The sequence below is a fragment of the Mugil cephalus genome, chromosome 5 (genome assembly GCF_022458985.1).
Source record: "Mugil cephalus isolate CIBA_MC_2020 chromosome 5, CIBA_Mcephalus_1.1, whole genome shotgun sequence".
NCBI classification, from domain to species: domain Eukaryota; kingdom Metazoa; phylum Chordata; class Actinopteri; order Mugiliformes; family Mugilidae; genus Mugil; species Mugil cephalus.
The window spans coordinates 14,161,722-14,176,305 of NC_061774.1; the positions used below are offsets into that span (position 1 = coordinate 14,161,722).

At 45.4% G+C, this 14,584-nt stretch overlaps 1 protein-coding gene across 1 annotated transcript in view; it reads right to left on the reverse strand.

The window, feature by feature from the left end:
* Positions 1-13,298, reverse strand: part of ndst1a (N-deacetylase/N-sulfotransferase (heparan glucosaminyl) 1a) — a 46,541-nt gene extending 33,243 nt beyond the window's left edge. The window contains exon 1 of the mRNA XM_047584801.1: positions 12,611-13,298. The gene's annotated coding sequence lies outside the window, so the exon portion shown is untranslated. The remainder of the gene's footprint in view (positions 1-12,610) is intronic.
* Between the last annotated feature and the right edge of the window lie 1,286 nt (positions 13,299-14,584).

Genomic DNA, 14,584 nt, shown 5'->3' on the forward strand with positions numbered 1-14,584 from the left:
GGAAAGCAAAGCGTAGCAGCCCCATCATCAGAGTACCACTAAACAACTGCAACATACTAGAACTCATTTACCAATGACACACACCTCAGTCTGATCTATTAATAACTGCTGATGCCATTTTGGTTACATCACAGGAGTCTATTATATACAGTCGATTTTCTAAAGCGCAAAACAATTTAATGTCGCTTCTTTCACCAAACAGCCCCCCTGCTCCAGTTTCCTTAAACTGAATGTTTTCTATATTGCTTTGTCACACACGACGGTAGACGTAACATTTTTGGGGCGGAAAGAAAAACAAATGTGAAGACAATGCAGGGCAGAAGTGTTAGAGCCCAGCATGGATTTAAAAGTCGCTAGTGGACCAAGCATTTCTGGGGACTCCAGGATATTTTGTTTGCGGTTTGCATTCATACCACTATAAGAAGTGACAACACTCAGCTTGACTAAACTTATGTCATCAATATTTACACAGATAACATATTATCAACATTGTAACCATTAGGGCTAAGGTTCCTCTTGTTGTTGGTCAGCTGACCAATCAGACGGCCAACAAAGAGTCAATTATGTCACTCAAGACACATGTTCAGGGAAAGTACCTAGCCTCCAAGTAAGAATGAAAGAAGACCTTTAAAACCAGACAACAGTCATTTTCATTTCCTGTTGAGGCAGGGTAATTCCTCCTACACTTACAGGAATTATTCTAATGTTTCTTGACCAAAATGGTCCCAAAGGGCCTGACATTTTGCTTTGCGAGACATCTGTCAAGTATGTTTTGGAATTTCATCACGGACAAATTCAAGTTGACCCCAGCCCTGGTGTGGGCGAAGACCAGCACCGATGTTTTGGACCAGAGGCTGTTTTAACCTGCTGGAGAAATGACATTAATAACCACACTGGAGTCCCCCCCCCCACTACACTTACGCACAACCCACAGTTTCTACTGAACCCAGACGTTCAGAAAAAAAAATTAAGTAAATACACTTTCATTTTAGAATTTGTATACAAGTTTACATGAAATACAGTTCCTATTAAGTGGACAAAAATAGATTTTGAAGTAAACAAATTACATGTTGACTCCCGCATTATTTTCAGGTCAGTGGAGTCAATGCACTAAAAGCCAAAATATATTTATTTACTTATTTATTGACTCAAGATTTATCTTTAATTGAAAACTGACTGAAATAAAAGAATCACCTACGTTTTAATGGCATTATACAGAAATATAAATAAATATTTTTTTATGGTAAATAAAAAAATGAAAATCCAGATTTATAATTTCAATGTAGCGCTACAGATGTTGCTAATTAAAATATATGCTACATCTATAAGGAAAAAAAGTGGAATTAACACATTTGTTCCTTAAAGCATCAAATGCTTCCAACTGATCATGTGTGGCAGAGCGCTCGAGAGTCAAATCAGGTGAATGTGCGCCGTCTCTTCAGCAATAAGTCCTGCCATGCGCACGGTTAACAGAAATATCTGGCTCAGCCTTCAAAAGTTGTTGTTGCTGGATCCTTGAACAATATTTTCATTTAGACCTTCAGACCACCTAAAGGTTCCCGGTGGGAAAAACTCTCTTTTTTTTTTTCACCGCACGAAGAACAGACACGGGTGGGAAGACAGAGATCTCCCTATGATCGGATATGCTGTCAACCGACATTAGAGCGCACGGCAGATATTTGCAGCTTTCTGGAAACATCTGTAGGCTCATAGAGGACTGTCAGGAAGGCAGGGTAAACATCATGCTTACTAGCATCTCACACCCCTGTGCTAACCACGCCTGCCAATCACATGAATCAGGCTTGTTGCCGAGTTTCAGATGTGGATGAAGGGATGCCGTGCAATGGAGGGTACAAGCCCAGCGGGCAGCAGCAAAAAAAGAAAAAAAAACAAAAAAAAAAAACACGGCCATCAACTGCTAAGCAAAGTAGAAAGTTTGAGACTCAAAAGACAAAACAAATACACAACAAATGTGCAGCTAATTGAGACATAGCTCCAAACAAGCACTTAAGTGATAGCTTGAGACAGCGAGTTGAAAAATATGCAATAGGAGAAGAAAGAGATGTGAGATCTGCCAGTGAAGAGAGGCAAACGGGGCACGGAACAAAAAGCGCAGAGGGGGAAACAAGAGAGCTGGAAAACAGAGGAAATCTAACAAAAGACAACAGAACATAGTCGGAACACAGTGGAGCCCAGCACAACACACCAGAACAGGCTGTAATTGTGTTGTGCGGGACTGACCCCAGCGCATCCCAGCAGGCATTGCATGATGAATGGGCCTGGCGATGACTACATCCCACACCCCCCCCCCTTCCTCCTCCTCACATGCTCTTTTCTCTCCCTCTCTTCTCTGTCGCCACTATTAGCCCTCCTTCTGTCCCTCCCTTTCCCCAAAACCGCACTCTATTCAGCTGCTGCCATCCCACAAGATTAATTTGCATTCAGTGCACTTAGTCCTCGTATTGTGCTCTGACACAATGACATATTACAGTGCACAGCGCACCTATTAAACATACAGTCTAGCTTGAGGTAGAATGCTTTTTTTAGGGTTTTTTTTTTTTCCAGGATGGCTATCATAGAGTACAAATGTGTAAAGCAAGAAGCATGAAGATACGGCTTGATTGGCTACGAACACAGACAGGCACTGACACACAAGTCACAGTGGAATCATTACAGGAACAGTTAGATAACCTCGATTAATGATTCACTAGACCCAAACTAATAAACTGGGTCAGATTGTGTTAGCGGTGGCGGCAAGAGCAGAGAGACCTTCAGGTTAGGCATCAGTGTGTGAGAGAACAGCGGCAATGAGATCGAGCAAGAAAAAGAATATTAAAGAGTAAGGGAGGAAAAAAAAAAAAGCAATAGAGGTGTTGGTGTTACTCTACGGTAGACCCCGAGGAAAGAGACAGTAATGCATGGGAAATAGGCTTTTTCCCGCAGCTTTCTTTGCTCCCATTCTCCTTCTGCTGTTCCGCCGCGCTCGTGTCCAAGGGGAGCGGAAAAAAAATGAAAAAAAATAAAAAGGGAGACCAAATTTAATTTGCTATACTGTCTCTAGCCATCTCCCAGTGCGCCTGGGGGCAAAAGAAATGGATTCTGGAATTTAAAAAGATGAGTGAAATAAAGAAATAAAACAGGGCACTCAGGAGAAGGCGTCAGAGACAATAGCACAGAGGGTGGCGGGGAGAAATGAGAGCAGAGTTTGAGGGGAGCAGAAGGGGTGGGCAAGGAGTTGGGAGAGTGTTATGTAGGCCAGATATTAACTGCATGGTTATCATAAACCGGCTCCGAGACATGACCATCTGGAGGGGCCGCAGGGTTACTCAAACAATCAGATCAGGGCGGCGATTGCAGCCACCGCTGACGGTACGGCATCCAAACATGGAGGTTGTCGAGGGGTTAACAACACATTACCTCACCCTATTGCGCTCCCAGGGGAGGCGCAGCAAGTGCGGAGTGGTGGTGATGTGTGTGCACTTTCCTTAAAGCCCGAAGCGCACCTTTGGGCTATTTCTCCACAAAGGGGAGCTCAGAGGAGTGACGTCAGCACAGAGATGGAGGCTGTGCGCGGGAGTCAAGCGTGGAAGATGGAGACTGGGGAGGTTGTCGTCTCTGGCGGAGGTACATTACTCCCCTCCAGCTCTTCTCTACCTGTCACATAAGCACTTTGAGGACTCAACAGTATAGCCGGAGCCTTGACAACTTCAAATGCTTTCCTTGCTGGGGCAGATCAGAGGCAGCACGAGGATAAAGGAATGAAGAAAGAGGAATCTACAAAGCGCCAGGGCTGCTCTCTGTCGAGCCACGACACGGATGTCGTGAAATTCATTATCAAAATTCTTTGACCGAGTTCATCCCACCGCTCAGTCCCACAGTGAATTAAATGAAGGGGGCCCCACCCCGGCCCATTGAGAGCCAACGAGCTCTGGTCAAGCTGCAGCGGAGAGTTGGGGGGCCATTACCAAGAGAAAACAAACGCAGACCAGTGGCCAGCCACACACAGCCCGGCCCAGACACCTGTGTCCTATTCAACAAACATATCCGGCCACTTAACACTTCGCAGAGGGGGTAGGGTGCTGTTTGTGTTTGGAGGCTCGCACACCCCACTAAAGTTCCTTTAGTTGAGCTTCTTTACCCAAACAGCCTCCGAGACTCTCTGCGAGGAGCAAATGCTTGCCGCTGTAGCCCCGTTGTGCTGAGAGCAGCCAGCCGTTACACCACCTGACCGCCACAACTGACCCCACTCGAAGAGCTGCAGCCTCTGAATAAAACCGGCCAGAACCCGGCAAAACAAAGCTCATTCATCCTGCTGTCACTCGCAGCCTCCAGCCACCCTTCTGTCTAGGTGCCCCAGCTGTTTCAGGACTGACGCGAGGGTTGCCAACACCTGTCCTGCACAGAAAGGGACACACACACAGACACACACACACCTCTGTACCACCCACGATGGATGAGAGACAGCAGGCTGGGCAGGCACGGCTCCGCCTCGGATCAGTGGAGGCGTACACTTGGAGCTGCCAGAAGCTAAACCTTGGGTCGGCATCATTACAATTCTTTCCACCTCAGCAATTCAAAATGGAGAAGAGGCATGCCATCAGCTGTGGCCACTTCGTTACTGAACTGTAATGGAGATGACCCATAACCCTGGCAATGCGAAGATAGTTTCCACCCAAAGATTGGGGTAAATAGTCAGGCTGAGCTGTTTAGATGCATCAACAGATGACTGCATGCCACACGCTTTGTTTGCAGTGAAGTCAAACGCAGTCACAGATGGGAGCCGACTGGACACCAGATGACCTGGTGCGGTGTGGTGGTCTGCTCGGGGGGAAAGAGAAGGGAACAGGGGCGCTGGGCACCAGATGCCCTGCTAACGTTTACTCAGTCCTGCTGTCCTGGTGGGACGCACTGTCCTACTAGGATCAGGACAATGAGCAGAGAGAGCGTGTAGCAGATGAAGCCCAGTTTCATGCTGTACCGTCGTCCTAGCTAACAACAGCCTCTGTCATCGCTGGCTAACAGAGGAAAAGTGAAACCTCTGCGTGACCTCGCGTAGGCAGTCGCTCCTCGTTTTCTTTACAGGAACGCTGCTCATCAAGAGAGTACTGTAAACAGAAACTCTGGTCGGTAAACATAGAACATGGGTTTCCTGACAGTATCGGGTCAAGGCCGTGATCTTGTTTGGGAGCAGTCAAACAATACGAGGAAAGACTGCCACAGGTACAAAATAACGGTGATACTCTTAGTTAAAAGCAAGTAAAACTAATGTAGGCAAACTCTGCAATGGCTGCTATGTCTGTGAAGGTCACAATGTTCCATTTTTGCCTGAACTACTTTAGAGTGTCAAGTTGGCGGTCATTTTAAAAAAAAGCTGTAGTTTGATGGACCGCTGAATACTGAAATGTGATTCTAATAGGATGTTCAGATCGGTATCGGGGGCCAGTTGTGGCATTTTTAAATGATCGCATGGGATTGAGCACGCAGCCATGCCTGATCTTTTGTATTTGTATAAACCAAAACCAAACATTAGAGAACGTGACTAAACATGTCTGCTGCCTGGAAGTACTTTACACAACTGAGCAGAGATTTCTATTGTATAGTTATATAATGCTGGTCTAAGCAGAACTGTGAACTAGTGTATGTTGTCACAGCGTGGATGTTTAAGTTGGGCTATACACCGCAGGACTATTTCCAGGACACTAGTTATTCATTTTGTTAAAACCATCCAGTGTTTTTGTTTTGTCTTTTGTGATAAGAACAAATATATATATAAAAAAAAAATCGGTTGTTTTCTCACAACAAAGAAGACTCTGCTGTTGTACAATAAAAAGAAATCTTTACAGAATAGCTTCTTTCTTAACGCATTGCAGAGCTTTTGAACTGTCATACATATAGGCTTATATTGGATTGGTTTTGAAGCTTATTGTACTTAATACAGTTGCACAGTGCACAAGGAGAATACAAGATAAGAAAAGTCTATATAAGTCACCAGCGGAGGGAATTTTGTTTGTTTACAACATATGCACACAAAAAAATGAATATAGAATAAAAAGTAATCACCTAGATCAGGACTTGGATTAGCCTATTATCAATATTAAATGATCAGGAGCAAAAAAAACTTGATTGGGACATTAGAAACATGTCTTGGTAGAATGCACAAAAGCACCCCAAGTGTCTATGAAAATTAACATAAAGATGGAACAAATAAACACCACTTAAAGCACATGGAAACAGTTGAACAAGTCAGAAAACCAAGAGGATGTTTGTCAGCCACTTTTAGCATTACCAGCTGATAACAATCCCTTAGTTGCAGTTTGAGCATAGTAACATTGTAGCAACATGTCCACAAATAGAAGATGATGGTGCTGCATGTATGACAGACTTAATGGGACACACATTAACAGCTCTGCTGATGCACGGAGTTGCCATCTTGAGTTTTGGGAACTTTCCAAGCCAAAATTAAAACTTGTAAACTCAAAACTTATGTAGTTCAAATAGATCACACTCTTGTTTAACAAATGATTTCCATGTTGTATCTGGACAAGTTTTTTAATGGATGGCCATTTCCGCAAGTTGATTTGTCTCTTTCTTGACCTGAATCTCAATTACATGCTTTGGTTAGAAATTCTCAATAACTGTATTCTCGTGAGTTCCTGTTAAACTGACCCTCCAGTATGGCTGAGCCCTGAAGAAGACGGTTTGAACAAGGCGTTTCTGAATGTTTGGTGGATGCTACATTAAGCTGATGTTTGCTAGCACGCCAGATAGCTATGGCTGACTCGAGGATGAAATCGATGGGATATTTACTTTAGTACAATTTGTTGATGGCTTCGCTACATGTCTGTGGTACAGTTAACAGTCACTATTAGCACATTTTCCACAAAATGTACACCAAAGCGCCTCCCACACTGCACGAAAAAACCCGGGTGGCCCGGGCATTTCGACCCAGGTCAAATGACCCGGTAATCAATCTGGAATTTTACCGGCTCGGCTTCAGTGTGGACGGGCATCCCGCATCAACCCACTAATTTACACCTAGGCGTTGATGTACCTGCTCTGTTTTTGAGCTGCGAGCAAAAAACAGAGCAAAGATTTGGTTTACTCCTATAAGAGACTGATCTCTTAAGGGCAGAGATTTTTGTCCATTTCTTTCAACCAAACTAATCAAATGTGTTGTTACACGATCGTTAATGGAAGCGCATTAGCCCTACAAATGGCACCAATCGGGGAATGCATGTGCGACTGTGTTTATATACAGCTTGTATAGCAACATGGCACACATTTTTTTAATCAGTCATGGCAGCGCACTGGCAAGACTGAGGCTGTGTGCATCCAAGGAAAAGAGGAGATTCGGCGGGAGATTTCGAGCACTGTGCAGTGATTTACTTGAATATCAGCAGCCTTTTGAAAGAGCGGGGGTTTGACTAGTCCATTCTTCAGGTCATCAACAAACTGAAAGCGTAAAAAGAAAAACTGACCAGATGAACAGGAGCAGCATGGGACGCACCATGCTGTCCATTGTTTTATTTTGCAGTGTTCCAGTGCACTTAAATGTGTAATGATGACGATGACTTCTGGAAATATGAAAGCACACGAGGTGGGTCGACCTGGGTCTGAAAATCCTGTGTCAACCCGCTATTTTCGATGTTAAAGTGGTACGAGTAACGCGGAGGAGTTGGTGTAAAGATGCACGGAGCAGCTTACATCTCAGGACCATTTCATTGTTGTGGTGTATCCGATGCTTGCTGACACAAAATGTGACTTCGCTTGTGTACAGGGGAAGGAGGGGGTGGTCTAAAGCCGTGTTTCCTACTCCGGGAATGGGATTGCGGGTCTTGTGTTCAGAACAAACAATCTACGTCACAAATGGCTAAGATTTAAAATGGCCAGCAGAGCTGACAGACATGCTGCAAAATGTAGAAAAAAACTCCAAAAGTGAGAATTGCATGCTCAGTACCCTTTAAACTAGAGAAAATACAATTACGGTATTTCTGTGCATGTCTGTGCAGAACGTTTGCAATTTAATTTTGCGTTATAAATACTAGTGTGGTGTGTTTCTCCGTTTTACACAATTTGCAACAACCCTGCATGGGTGATAGTGTACACGCATCACTCCTACAGAGAGTGAGAGCCTGTGTGTGGTATCTGTAGTGCAGCCAAGGCCACCACACAACTGGACAAACATAGCGACCCCCACTTCTGTGCTCATTCACTGAGCTTTGGAGCACCAAACCATACCTCTGGTGACGTAAGGCAAATGTCCACGATGTAAACAGGTCGACAGAAACAGTTACTCTGGCAGGATAGGCTTGCTGCTGTTTCAGTAAAAAACAAAAAAAAATAAATTTAAAAAAATCCTAACACAGCAAGATCAATATTAATGCAACCTCAATGCAACACACAGACATACATATGCAACTTGAGGGTTTTTTTATTTTTTTTAAGAGCCATCCAAATAGCTAAATGGACAGAGGAGAAAAAAAAAATCTAATCATATCCGATGACTGATAGCACTTACGATGAGGACGGGGGTTAGAATATCCTGCAGTGAAGTGGTGCGTTCCCATTACTGCATCTCTCCATCTCTGAAAATGGCTTCATTAACAGGCCAGTGCCGAGAGCTCCCTTGCCGAGAGTATGAACGTGCAGCACCCCGAGGGTCCGCCGGAATGGGTTGAGGTGAAGTCCATTAACACCAGACAGCTTGTTTTTTGACCACTAAATAAAACAGGGTACTTTTCTGTGTCTGCAGTATAAATAGCCCTTAGCTTTGGGGCTGAGGAACACAAATTTCTGGGACACCGGAAATAAGTCGAGAAGAAAATGAAACCCCTCGACTGACGGGAGCTGATCTCGAACCAGTTACAAATTCCCACATGAAGCGCAGTGTCGCACATTCTCAAGAAACAGCTTCTTTCCATAACTTGTCCCGAGAGTAGCAATCCAGGCTCTCATTCATGAGAAAGTAATTTCACTACAATCCTTGTTCAGTATAACTGCCACTGATGGCTTAATCACAATCCAGTTGAGGATGAAGTACTAAAGATAATTGACTTTTTTTTTCCTTGCTATCCCATTCATTATGTCTTGTTTTGGATCAGTGTCACCTAAATGCCTAAAAAATTGTGTAAATGTCTGTATCCGAACAGTTAGAGGGGCGCTGGGTTTGATAGGGCAAGCAGCTATAAAAGCAAGGCTATCTTCTGCTAGGGATAAATCCATATCTCTCATAACCTGTCCCAGTCTTTTGGCATACTTCCTGATCCCTCAGGCAACCAGAGCTGGCTACCTCTGAGCCTATGACATAGCTTTTACTTTCCCAGCACTTATGGTCCAATCATGTGTCACCTGATGAAACACTACACCCCAGTCACCATTATTCGTCTGGATACAGGAGCCTCTGGAATGTATCGGATTCCTGCCTCGGGGGGTATGCACCTTGGAAACAACACGGCCCTACCTCCACCAGCATGCCTCTCCCACTTTTTCCAGTCGTCGCCCATCTTCCCATTCAGCAAAGTTCTGCCAGAGGCTTGCTTCATTTGAACTCCTTCATCTGACATGTGCTCACATATTTGACTCACGCCTCACAGCACAATTTAGAGCTTTGTAGCCCTGTTCCTGCAGCCCCCTTTAGGTCACAGCTCCAGCCAAAGAGTAAACACCACAATGAACTTTGCCTTTTGCTCAACTGCTGCTGGGCCACACTCCCGTCCACGCTCTCAAAACAAGCAGCAGAACTAAAACCCAAAATTCTAATAAGAAAACTATTTTGTGCAATAATGCCATAACATATCTCCCCTCTCCAGAGAGCAACAGTTATGCCCCACAGTACTCAGGCCTGTAGTATTGAGTATTTCTGAGTCACTGGCCTGCGTAATTCAGTCTAGGGAATTATGACAGTGGAAAATCATTTCCCTGGGCCGGGGATAGGAGGCCATGGCTAATCGTTCAGTAATCTGATCTGCCTGCATACTGTAGCGTTCAGCCGCACCGTTAGCCTAGCCAGCCACTCAGTCACACATGTGGACACCCCCAGTGCCTGCCAACTGTCTGATGCAGGCTAGCGCCACTCAAAAAAACAACTCTCCAGGTTTTCCCGGGGATTACAGATGCTATCGGATCATTTGCTAATGCTCGGTTGTGCTGTGCTGTTTGAAATGTATTTACTCCACCCCTGCTCTCCAATACCCCTTACGACTTAGCCTAAGCCAAATATGCCACAGCCACATTCCAGACAAGAAAAAAAAAAAAAAAAAAGACACTTCAATACAAACTCCTTTAGACGCTACAATCTGCCTCTAACATTCTGGCATAATAATCCAAAAGGCTTGATATAATGAGGAAACATCTGAGTTTGCCTGTCAAACAGCAAGGCCGTACTGGGGGCACTTCCAGTTGTAGATTTCAGTATCTAGTGGGGCCAGCGATGTTGTAGTAGTATATGAATACGAACCATAGGGAGCAGCACTGTGGCACAAAGCAGCGCTTATACCGAGCAGAGAAGATTTGGGGAGGGGGTGGGGGGGGGCGGGAGGGGTGCTCGAGTTTTGGAAAGATGCCTGGCCTCAGCCACACTTAAAGAGAGGTCTGCCCCCCACACACTGAGCGTGGCTGCAAGGGGCAGCGACATGGAAAAATACAAGCGCTGGCATGTTGCTGGGCCTGGGAGCTTCCTACAATTACCTTGTGCAACTTTAAAAGTGATGGTATTAGTTATACTGCGAGGCAATTAAACTTCCACCCTCCTCCGTGCGGCGAGAAGACACAGTAAACCTCTTTGACTGACAACTCGTCTCTTGCGGCGCAAACCCAAAAGCCACGATGACGGACTGTCCGCGATCATGTCTCACTCTGATAAACGCCCAAACGCCGCTCGGCGACGCCGCCTGTCATACACTATCACCGCAGAAAACATTTTATCAACCCCTGCGTGTAGGCACCGTGACCCGGTTGCACCATTTCGCAGGTATATCTAAGCTCAGAGGAGCTGATATATGATCAAATGGCTGCGGCAGCCTTCATCAGCTGAAAGCGCTAGATCACAGCATGCTTGGCAGCCAGTGGGAGCAGTCAGATGGAGGGTTAGAACAACCAGACGAACAGTTGGCACCGACAAATAGAGCGCAACTTAAGATTCAGCTCACCACAAATTTGACAAACACATGACAGCAGCCACACTCTATTTTTTTTAATCTAATCTGCAAATGGAATAAGCCCCCTTTTTTTTTTTTTTTTTTTTTTTTTTTTACAAATGCAGGGTGGAACATGTGATAAACAACACATGGCTTGGGAATAGCAAAAAAAAGGAGAAGAGAGAGCGAGAACTTAAGCATTGGTCAAATAAATCTCATGACACAAGTGACTGCGCTTTGCAGTTTGCAGGAATGTTTTCTGCAGCTGAGGCGAAATGAAACGCAGGGAAAGTCCTTATGACTTTGCCGAACACATTCGAAGTGTGTGAGTCATTCTTCTTTTAGTGATCTCTTACTCACATAGGTGCACGCCTGCGCTCCCCAAGGCAACAGATTTCAGGCAGGTCTGGACTGCCCCCTTTTCTCTACAGAGCACAGTCAAAGTGTTTATAGTAGTTAACAGATGCAGCTCGAGGTGGAGACACACATTTGCACCGCAAACAGCGAAGACACAGATGTTTTATGAGCCACATATGAGCAACATATAAAAGGCTGAGCGCATGGGTGTTTTTGTAGACGCATGATCTCAAACTGTAGGCTTCCACAAAAAAAAAAAAAAATGTGGAAAATGGAATGAGCAACCTTATTCTGTTTGTTTGCATCAATAAGCACAGCTCATGGTAAGGACAAAACTGGTATGCGTTTGCAGTGATCAGCCCCCTGCAGAGGAGTCAATCAGATGCATCGCACAAAAACAATGAGCCTGTCATCACAGCTAATAATTAACCGAAACTTACCTAAAGCCATTAGGACAAATGTGGACATGTCCAAGCATTCTTACGGCGCTAGTCTTTTGTCCGCGTCTGTCATGCAGTGCCACTAAATTAGGCGGCAGACAGACCTTTAATTTGAATTTGCACACCAAACTCGCTCGGCCTTTTAGTTGCGGGATTAGACTGTTAACAGGTAAATGGTTACTCTGCGGTCAGGTGGTTGACGCGAAGCGAAGACAACACACCGCAGCCGCTGCAAAGTTACAAAAGCCAAGTTGCTCGGTGGTCGCACAACGGGAACCGACTCGATGGAGGAATGTTAAAATTACGGAGCTCGGCGGCCGGACGCGGCTCTACCCTGAGCACAAACTTCGCCCTGGCCAGCTCAGACAACAACGGCGGCGGCCGCCGCTTCCTTCTCCTCCGCTGCCGAGCGCACGAGACGAAAAGCCGAGCCGAGGCGAACCGAGGCGAGCCACCGCATCGCCGGGGCTTTTATGTCCCTAGCTATTGGGGGGGAAAGAGTCGGGCCGAAAAAAAGGAAAAAAAAAAAAAAACTGGCCTCATCTCCGTCTGCGCCAGACAACGTACACTAGCCTGGCCTGGGAGCCGGAGCGGCGGGGCTCTCGGTCGTGCTCCAAACAAGAAGCCGAAAGCGCCGGGACGAGACTCGCGTTGCGTTGCTTTGTCGATCGTACTCACCTCGTTTCAGGGTGCGTGGCCTTTGTGCAGTGCGCAGGCTGCTCGGGACGAACGCGGGGCTGAAGCACGCTGCTCGCATGTCGTCGAGTCGGCTTCTCCGTCGGCCGTAATGTGAAAGCGGCACAGCGGACTCGGCTGGGAGAAATCGGGAAATGTGAGAATGCCCCTCTCTTTCTGCAGCCCTGTGTACGGAGCAGTAGCTCATTACTGTCGTCAGGAGGCGCCAGCGGGGCACTTTTTTTTTTTCTTTTTTTTTTCTGACATGCGCAGCCTGCTGGAGGACTCCTCAAAGAAATCACTGTGCGATCATATTCCTGCAGGGGTTCATCTGCATCCGTGATCCGTGCACTCCCGCCCTGACAACATGCGGCCTCGGTGTTGTGTGTGTGCTATAAGGGACTCTTGCCAGTGCGATTGTGCAGTGATGTTGAAATTATTACGTTTTTATCATTCTCAGGGAAATGAGCTTCGGGGTAAGAGGTATGATGAATTTGATTAGTCACCATTCAGATTACACAACAAGGCCCCAGCGCAAAATGTGGGCCGTTTGTCATGAATCTCCGTTTCCTTATAAATATTAATACTAACAGTAGTCAGTCATAATGTCTTCCTAACAGCACCGCTGCGAATCCTCTTAAAACATGCGGTTTCTTTTCAACTTTATTTGAGCTTTTTATTATTATTATTATATTTTGAGGACAATATTTCAAATAGAATATCTTTAAAATGTCGATAACAAGAAGGAGCAGAGAGAACAGATGAGGCCAGCTAACTTTCAGGACTGCAAGAATATACGAAATTATACACCATACAGAATAACACAATTAGAAGCATCAACAGCCTCCTAACAATTACATTTGTTGAACGGAGCTGTGAACCATGGAGCGGCTGCCACATACACCTACACGGCCTCTGACCTTGTGACTCATGAGGTTGGTGATTTTGATTATGGAGTGGTTAAAGCCAAGACAAAGCCGTCCTTCAAAACAGCTCTGGCTGTCTCATCCTCATCACATGACAGTGGAGACAGGGTCACACGGCTCATTAAGACGGGGAAGGCGATGCACAGCAGGTTTATGCGGTGTCCTGCTAAACTCAGGGCAAGCGTCAGACGGCACAGATTTCCACCCGACACTTTCCAGCCGACGAAACGGAGACAATGACCGTCAGTCAGCATCACAGATCAAACAAACATAGTGAAAATGGTTCATAACGTAAATCTACTGAATCTGAATGGCAAAAAAAGCAAACAGGATGTAAAGATATTTTCTATATGGAAGGAGCCAAAAAAGTGCAGCATATTGTTTTGACTTGCTTAATGTCCGCTGCACACAGAAAGATGTGCCAGCTCCACGTTCATGCCCATCTAATCCCTGCCCTCTGATTCCACATCCTCACCCTGACCTTAAATAAACATTAGGGACTTAATGCCTATCCGTAATCTTCAATATCCCTCACCCTGCTAATTGGAGTTTCACAAGGCAAAGACACGATGACCTGAATCGGAACAGGTGGGTAGATAAACTGTAAGTGGCCAACACAATTGGCTTAAGCAGGCTCTCACACACCAGCCGAGCAGTCCGTCTGTTTCTGTCTTTCTCTCTCTCACACACACACACGCACCCTGTGGTGGAAAAGCACTTGGATCTTTTACTACGAGTCAAAGCAGCGCTATCACCGTCACAGTATAGACATAATAAAAATGATTTCTGAATTAATTCCTCCATCAAAATTCAGCCAGTAAAGCATTAATGCACTCATCATTAGAATCGCCCTCCCTCTGTGGAGTGATCTGTTAGGACTATTTAACAGGCCCACTCCATGTTGTAAGAGGGTGATTTATTAAGTCTTAATCTGTAATATAATGAACAGTTGCAGTCTGATAGGCCAAAATCTGTGCAGTAAAACTTGACTTACAACAAAAACACGCTTCAACCGCTGAGAAGTTACTTGCTGAACACGGTTGTTGGTTTG